A 9,313-nucleotide genomic window follows, 5' to 3' on the forward strand; every position below is an offset into this window, starting at 1 on the left:
AGCAAGCCTGGCTGAATGCGAAGAAGCATGTTTGGTGTGGGATAAAGACCCACAGGCAGACACTGTCCAATTGAGTGGAGTCTCAGAAAACCAGAAGGAGATTAACTTTTTATTGGACAGAGGGCTTGAGCTTGCAGGAGAGGCAGTAACTTTACACAGAAAGGTTGAATGAAAGCAGTGTGTGACCTGGAGGGATGAGGACCGTGTCAGAAAAAATTTATTGAGCTTACCTAAAAGATGCATTGGGGAAGTTACAGGCCTTAGTAGGGAAAAGGCTGCTTCAAGAACACATGTGTAAAGACATTTGTTGCATCATGGTTTTCAAGAGCAACAGATTGAGTCTACGGCCATGCCACCCTGAACGTGCCCAATCTCGTCTGATTTCGGAAGCTAAGCAGTGTCAGGCCTGGTTATTACTTGGATGGGATTCCACCTAGGAAGACCAGGTGCTTTGGATGGGATTCCACCTAGGAAGACCAGGCGCTGTCTTCCTAGGCATTTTAAATTAATTCATTAATTGATTAATTAATGAATTAATTTAAAAAAACAAAATATTAAAAAAAAGAGAGCAACAGATTGAAGACAACCTACGTGAGCATCACTAAGAGATTGCTTCAATGCACCGTGGACTACTACGTGGCAATTAAAAAGAATGTGAGCCGATATAGAAAAACTCTAATTTTTCTTAAGTGGAAAAAAGCAATGTATAGAATGTGAAGTGTGTGGAATGTGTCACTCTTTATGAGAATACGCTTATATAGTCATATAGTATCTCTGAAAGAATTCCCAAGAAACAGGTTAAGATTGGGAGGCAGACTCACCTTTCACTATATGCCTTTCTAGACCTTTCCAATTGTTTACTACGTGCCTGTATTCCTGTTTAAATAAATAAATAAATAAATAACATTAGGAAAGAGGGGAGGGCAGAAGCCACTCTGCCCTTCTCCTCCCTCCAAAGTCAGCTCTGCCTTCCCTTCTCAGGTGTAATGGTTAGTTTTATGTATCAACTTGGATGGGTCAAGGTACCCGGATACTTGGTCAAACATTATTCTAGATAATTCTTTGAAGATTAACAGGTAAACCAGTAGACTTTGAGTAAAGCAGATTACCTTCTATAATGTGAGTGGGCCTCATCCAATCAGGTGAAAGCTTAAGAGAAAAAAAGGCTGAAATCCCTTGAGGAAGAGTCAATTCTACCAGTAGACTGCCTTTGGACTCTACCTGCAACTTTTTTTTGAGACTCCAGCCTGCCAGCCTACTCTGCAGATTTTGGACTTAGCAATCTCCCCAATTGTGTGAGCCAATTCTCTCTCTCTCTCTCTCTCTCTCTCTCTCTCTCTCTCTCTCTCTCTCTCTCTCTCTCTCTCTCTCTCTCTCTCTCTCTCTCTCTCTCTCTCTAATATACACACACACACACACACACACACGCACTCATATACATGTACTCGTATATATGTATTCATATATGTGTACTCATATATATATACATGCACGCACACACACACACAAATATATATAGAGAGAAAGAGGGAGTCAAGAAATAATCAAGAGTCAAGAAAGAATCCTACTTTAATTTCTAGCATTTGGTCCCTACAACTACATATATATACATGTAATTTCCCTGGAAAACCCTGACTTGCAGATCGGAGGGAGCCTCTGAGTCCAGACTTGTGCAAAGGCAGTGGGGAGGAGACTTTTGCTCCCTGGTGGAAAAGAGCAGGCAATGGCCACTGACCTCACCCTGGGGGCAGAGCTTGGAGGAAGGCAAGTCTGTCCATCTGTGGGGCAAGCCCTGCCTATCCTCCCATGGACACTTGAGATGTGCATTAACTGATCAGTTCCTTTGTGTCCTTCTGGCCCTTCCTCGCCATCTGGCTTTCTTTTCTTTTCCCTCTCCCACTCTTCAAGTCTTTTCTCTTCCATGTCTTCTTTGTGAATGAGATTTCACCAACAAGGCAAAAGTAAAGATGTTGCCAGGCTGCTCTTTTCTCTCAGGCTATGATCCTATTTGCATTAGTTCAATTACCAGTCATGGCATCCGGGGCCAGCAAATTCTGCTGAGTAGAAAGGACAATCGGCTAGTTACTTCGTCGCAAAGAACCAAGTAATAAGTTTGAACATTTTCTCCCAGCTTTCATTGTTTAACCAAAAAAGACGAGGCAATTCAAGTCAAGATGATTGAAAATGACATGTATAGATATCCTCTTTTTTCCTCCCTTTCTAACTCATGGCACACTGAATAATTCATTCCGCCTGTGTTATTCATTCTTCATTCTACCATGAAAGGGGGCATAAAATGATCTCAAACCTCAGGTCCTTGCAATGGGTGGTCCCTTTAAAACAAGTCTCCTTCCATGGACCCCAGCTTCAATTAAGCAGTCAATCCACAAATACAGACTAAACCAGTTATGATCAAGACATGACACGAGACTTTGAAAGGTTTCAAAGGAGCAGAAAAAGAGCTTATGCACAAGAAGAGTAGATAAAGCACACACATAAGTAGATCATACATTAGCAAAACAGTATAAGGCTAAGTAAGTGACAAATCACAGTCGAGCAGCCACGGTGGGCTGGACTATCTCCAAAGGCTCTGGTCTGGGCATCAGTAGTGGACAGGAGTCAAGAAATAATCCTGCTTTCACTTCCTTTATATCATTTAATGCCAACAGCTACCCAGCAGGGTAAGTAGTTCAAGCAGGCCTTGCCACTGTCCAGGTGGGTTTGGTTTGAGTCAACGTCATTTCATCACAACATTGATATGCTTGCTGATTGTTTATATCAGTTAGCCTATGGTAAAATTGGTCTCACTATATATTGTTTCGCTTAAAGTCACAGCACCTATCAACGACATGAAGGTTGATACTGTATTTCCTGACACACATCAGGAACATATATTCAAAGAGGCCATGTGCTTTGACCAATGCTATCCAGCACATCAATTCCAGAATCGGGACTGGAGCCAGATTTCCCAATGCCCTCATTGGTGCTTTGTTCACTAAATGAGAAAAATGGACAAGGCTTTCCTGGAAAGGGCATTGACAGGCTCAAAGGCCCAGAGGCACAGGGAGAAAGTAAATAAGCGAGGCTAGTGGGTACAGTGGAGGAAAAGCCAAAAAAATGGAGGCCCACTCCCAACCCCCACAGTACACACACACACACACAGAGTTATCCTCAAGTTACACTTCTGCTTAAGAGAACATGAGCAACAAGTAAGGCGTTAATCATGCATCAGCCGAACTAGGATTCTAAAGGACAGTTTTGACCTCTAGGCCCTTGCTCCCATCCCCAGAGGAATTCAGCCCCAAATTCGTTGAGCAGGATTAATATGATGATATAAAAACTGTTATGTGGGTCTATCTGACTTTATGTCAGAAACTCATAGAGGAAGTAATAGAATTTATTTCTTCAGCAAAAACAATAAATAAATGAAGGCAGCTTTATTATCTATAATAGTTACGCAAAGTTACTTTGTACAAAGTTTGGTACGAAGTTACACACATTGTACCAAAACTGATAAAGTTTGGCACAATTTTAGGTACACACAAAAGAATTATCAGTGAGACAAGGCGTTTGTTCTAGGGGCAGGAAATAGTGAGGTGAGGTGGTCGCTTCAGCTCATTGGTCTGAAGCTTCCAGATGGACAAGGCTCTGGCATCACATGACTGGCTTGGATCCACTATCACTGGGAGCTGTTGCAAGCAGGAAAGAACAGAGTGTGACCTACCAGGAGATACTGGACAGTGGCCTCCATTTTCTCTTCCCTGGTTGGTCAGTCTCCTTATCTGCATAGTTGGGATAATAAAACTCTAAGAAAAAGCCCTCAGAAGGTACTTCACATGGGAACAAGTGCTGCCATCCTCTTGACCTTTACTCCCTGGAAAGACTGCCAGTGGGGAAGAGAAGGGCATTCTCAGGGCCTCTCCAGCAGAGCTTCAGACCCGGATAGATTTATAAACCAGGTGAAGTTCAAGGATATTTTCTCTGCTGGGTTCTTCAATGACCACACTTAATATCCTCTAAGAGATACAGACTCTTTACTTCGGAGATCTTAAATCTTACCCAGCAGACCCCCATCTAATGGTGGGGTCCCCTCCAGTTTCCTGGGCTGGGTTCCTTCTGCCATGGATGCTGGTTGAACCTAGGTAATGAAGGGAACTGGCCACTTCGGGAGGCAGCCGCTCATTCTATTCAGGTCATTGTAAATACTAGAAGTCCTTTATTTGAGATTAAACCTATCCTAATAATTCCTAGTATTGATTTTATTTCTATCTACACCTTCATTCATGTGGTGACCCAAGGTCCAGAAGACTGTCAATAGAAGTCCTACATCTGAGTCTTCTCTGATCCAGGCTGAACACCCCCACTTTACCTTAGTGTAACACAATGGCTATGAGCTTCAACTCCAAGAGGCCATGCTTGGAATTTCTTCTCTACCACTTTCTACCTAAATGCCCTTGGACAAGTTACTTAATATGCTCATCTTCCTTTTCCTCACCTGTATAACGAGAAAAGAAATGCCCACGTCAGAGATGCTGGGTCATACTCTAAGATGGCCCCTTATGACACGCACCTGTGGTCTCATGCCCTTGTGTAAACTTTTCCCCTTGAGTATGACCTGTAATGTGCTTCCAACCCAGAAAATATAGCAAAGGTGACAGGATACCACTTAGTGATTACGTTACGCGTGATTACGTTACAAAAGATGCTGGTAGACGCTATACTTGCTGGCTTTGATGAAGTAAGCAACCATGTTGATGAGGCCCATCTGGCAAGTGACTGAGGGCAGCCTTTGGCTAACAATTAACTTGGAACTGATGATGGCCTCTGGCTGACAGCTAACGAGAAACTGAGGCCCTCAGTCTAGCATCTAGCAAAGACCTGAATCTTGCCAGCAAACATGTATTGAAAGCAGATCCTTTCCCAGTAGAGCTTTCGGATGAGAACCCAGCCTTTAATTTCAGTCTTGCGGAGAATTCAATCTTGCCTGGATTCCTAACGCACAGAAACTGAAAGATAATGCATGCATGTTGTCTTAAGTCACCAAGTTCCTAATGCACAGAAACTGAGAGATAATGCATGCATGTTGTTTTAAGCCATCACCAGGTAATATTGTTATGTGGCATTTTTCATTTTACTGCTTTTCATATGGCATTTCACCAGCCCCAAAACCTCCATCTATTCGTCTACCCACTTCAGAACTGTTCTACTTTGTCATTCATTAATCTTCAAAACATATTTGTGACCTGGAATCCCTTTATGTTAAAGAATTGCCTTTCCAGGAACATATGAGATCTTGCTCCCCAGCATATGTCATCAATTTGGCTCAAATAAACTCTTACAAAAATAAAAAAATAAAAATAAATTAAAAAAAAAAAAAGACTTGCTTTTCCAAATCTTTAGTGAAATGTAGCTAAAAATAGTTGGGAAGGGCCATTAAGAAAAATGTATTATATTCATATGAGCATGCTGCCATCCTGGGAAGCAAACGCAGCGCTCTAAAGGAAGGCCCACAGGTTTGTTTTTGATGGGTGTAAGGTGGTTTGGCTCATGGAGTGATACCTGAGAAGGTTAGATCAGGAAAAGGTCTGTCTTGGAAGGCTTCAGAAAGGAATGGAATCTAAACAGGTGGCAGAAGGCAAAAGACTAGAGAAAAGAAAGCCAACTTAGACCAGGGAAGCAGCATCAGGATTTTAATATCCCAAGCTCTAGCCCCTGGAGGGCTCAATAAATGGTGCCGATCATCCTCATTTCCAGAAATAACAACTCCCCTTCTGTGCTAAGCCTGGTTAGACCACACCTGTAACTAACACAGCCTCGTTGCACCACAGCCTGTATCTCATTCTATTTCTCTTAATTAGGTCTGAGCTTAAGAACCTTAGAGGCAGGGACCACATCATTTTCATCTTTGACTCTCCATCTAGCACTTTACTCACACATTGTAGATGTGAATTAAATTTTAGTGAAGAAATCTAAGTGACTAGTCTTTGGAGAACTATGATGGCAAGAAGAGGACAAAGGGGCCAGTAAAAAAAAAAAAAAAAAAAGAGCTAAGGAAAGAGAAAGAGAAGTCGAGCGTGTCTAAACGCAGAGAGGTAGCCCCATAGATCTTGAACATGCAAGCCCCGTGGAGGAGCGAGCCCTGGGCAGGGTGGGGAAGGTACAAAGGGGCTCTGAAGCGAGGAGGCCAGGCACAGGGTCTCTTGGAAGTCTCATGAAGTAGGAGGCAAAGCCTTCCTCCAGGAGTGAGACAGGGCCTGGGGACTTGGGAAAAGACAAGGACTAGCTGCAATGACAATGGCTTTCACATCTTCCAAGATGAGAGCACCATCGAGGCTCTCTTCACTGGTACTTGTCAGATCTTAAGTCCAAAAAAATCTGGCCACTCAAGAAATCACCTTACCCTGAGGGTAAGTGGGAATGAAAGGGCATTCAATATCCGTGGAGCAACGACTGTGAATCCCTTCCCCTAAAGAAATAAATAAGCCTTTCCATAGTTATACTTCATAGTCTTTGCATAAAGAAGGATAATTAAGAAGTAAAAAAAAAAAATGGTGATTATCTGTGGGTTGAGAGGTGGGGAGGGTGAGACAGATGGGGAAAGGGATAGGAGTGAGACTTTTTATTAGATGGCTTTTTATATTGTTTTGCTTTTTGAACCAGATGAATATATTCCCCGTTTTTACATTTTAAATGATAAACGTAAAGAAGACAAAAAACTGTTTGAAAAATGGGTCTAGAGAATTCCATCTGGGCAAAAGGTAAAGAAGTTCGCGCTGGTAGCGCTCTCGTAAACATGATGCACGTCCCTAAAACCTGCGGACTTTCTGTAAGAAGTGTGGCAAGCACCAAGCCCACGAAGTGACACAGTACAAGAAGGGCAAAGACCCTCTGTATGCGCAGAGAAAGTGGCATTATGACAGGAAGCAGAGTGGTTCTGGTGGGCAGACTAAGCCGATTTTCTGCAAAAAGGCTAAAACTACAAAGAAGATCCTCCTGAGGTTTGAATGCGTTGAGCCCAGCTGCAGATCTAAGAGAATGCTGGCTATTGAGAGATGCGAGCATTTTGAACTGGGAGGAGATAAGAGAAAGGGCCAAGTGATCCAATTCTAAGCTTCATATTTTGTTTTATTATGAAGACAATAAAATCTTGAGGATATGTTCACTTCATGTCGATCTTTTAGGAGAGAAATAAACTAGTGTCTCTAATAAAATTCCCTTTTGGGGGAAATTTAGGCTTGGGGGAAAAAAAAGTAAAGAAATGCTCTTCTGAAACAAAGAGTGAGGAGCAAAAGTCGTAGCCTTTATCTAGTTGCCCTTACAAAAGGCCTCAGCCACTGGGAAGGCTGCAAGGCAAGACGTGTTAGGCTAGTATTTTTCATTAGAGCAACAGGGTAAGTTGAAGATCACTACACAGAAAGCAACAGAAGAATGTTCTTTTACCTACGTGATGAGAGGGTTGGGGTCGGAGACCTTGTCAAACAAATAAACAAACAGACAAAAAAATTAACTTTCACAGCTGAAAATCTTTTTTTAAAGAAAGGGTTTATTAGGCCCCTGCTAGGAAAAAAAAAAAGAAGAAGAAGAAGACCAGTCTTGGGGCATGGAGTCTAAAACTTCAGCAGCATGGCTAAGTAGGCAAGAGAATATGTCCAACTTCTAGGAGTTTTGGAAGTGTTTTTGTACACCCAGAAGGGGGAGAAAGATGTAAGCCCTTCTGAAAGGATTTACATTAGCTATTGACAAAGGGGACAGAAATAGGTGAAGCCAGGCGTTCCGAGATGGGCACAGCACAGACTGCGGCAGCAGAGTCCAGAAAGCTCATGTGTAAATTAGAAGTGGAGGCTCCTGGGGTTTGATGGCGCCTGGCTATTCTCTCTTTTGGATAATCACAGAAATAGCCATCTGGAAATTAATCCTAAATTCCAACACATACACAGGAATGTGAGCAGTCTTTTGTCAGAGCTGGTCCACAGCTATTATTAACAGACTAGCTGTTCTCTTTCTCTCACTCTCTGGCCACTGTAATTCCAATTTAGAACATCTCAGAACTTTCATTTCCTCTTTTTCATCCAGATCTTTCTAAGAAAGCATCGCTGCTGAACGCCTGTATGATTTTAATTATGCTCAGATGGACCTTTTTTTTGCTCAGGGCATTGACCCATGTTGCTGGAAGACTTATTTCTAGGACATCATGCATGTCTCATGGAGGAGGGAAATCTAAGGATTAAATCAAGTGAAGAGATGTCTTAGGCCAATCGTGGGCAACAAGAGGGAGAGACAGACAGACAGAGAGTTATCAGCTAACCACTGACAAGGATTTAAAAAAAAAATTTCCTCGAAGAGTATACTCTTCTTCTAGAAAGGTACAGGGGGTTAGTTCAATCTGTCGAGTAAGCATTATGTTAAATGGAGCTTGACTTACGGATTTACATAATTTAGAACATTTCAGATTTTTTTCTTGTCAACCTCATCAAACTCTTCCAGCTCTAATGCTCTCATGGTCTTTGAATGAGAGTTTTACTTTGTTTGGTATTATAGGCTGAGTACTGTTTCTGCCCTCTATGCAGCCATGTGTCCCTGGGGCTGAGCCTTCATCATTCTGTCTCCTTCCTCTTACCAATCCCCATCCTCATCCCCCATCCCACCCCATCTTCGTAAAGCTTAAAAGTCAGCTCACTCTGAAGGAAATATGTAATGCCTTAGATCGAAGTCATATTTACATGTCAAGGTAAGCTGCTCGCTACACACACCCTTTGCCCACAAAAATGTCAAAAAGCTTTACCTGATGCTAAACTGGTGCCATCTAGTGGCCCACGGTGTCACAACAGGAACAACGGGACATATGGCCTTCAAAAGTTTTTGTGAACAACGTTAGGGTTTCTTTCCAGGCTAGCCCTTGGCAAAATTGTGAAATCCAAGGCAATTTTTTCCATATTTCCAGTTTTTCCTCTCTGGAATTATTTCCCATGACAGGCAGGTGTAATGGAAAGAGAACAAACACTGGAGTCAGGCCGACCTAGCTCTGCACCAAATGCGTCCTGTGCTGCTTCTTTGCTGTAGGACCAGGGCAAGTCACCAAACTTCTCTTGAGTCTTGAGTCCATCCTCTGTGAAACATTGTAGTACAATCTCCCTTACAAAGTCTTTGTGGAGAATAAGAGTGAAGAAGTGGACATAGCATTCAATATACAGTAGATGCACCCTAAATATTAGTTCCATTCTCAAATACCTCTGTATTTTAAATATAAGACTGAAAAAAGGTAACTATCGAACTCTGGTCCCAGAAGTATTAAAATAGAGGGTGAATAACTTTG

General features: G+C 42.3%; 1 pseudogene; it reads left to right on the plus strand.

Moving 5' to 3' along the window:
* Positions 1-6,793: 6,793 nt before the first annotated feature.
* On the plus strand, positions 6,794-7,110 carry LOC102890680 (annotated as a pseudogene).
* Positions 7,111-9,313: the final 2,203 nt, after the last annotated feature.

Source organism: Pteropus alecto, unplaced genomic scaffold, assembly GCF_000325575.1.
Source record: "Pteropus alecto unplaced genomic scaffold, ASM32557v1 scaffold146, whole genome shotgun sequence".
Lineage (NCBI taxonomy): Eukaryota > Metazoa > Chordata > Mammalia > Chiroptera > Pteropodidae > Pteropus > Pteropus alecto.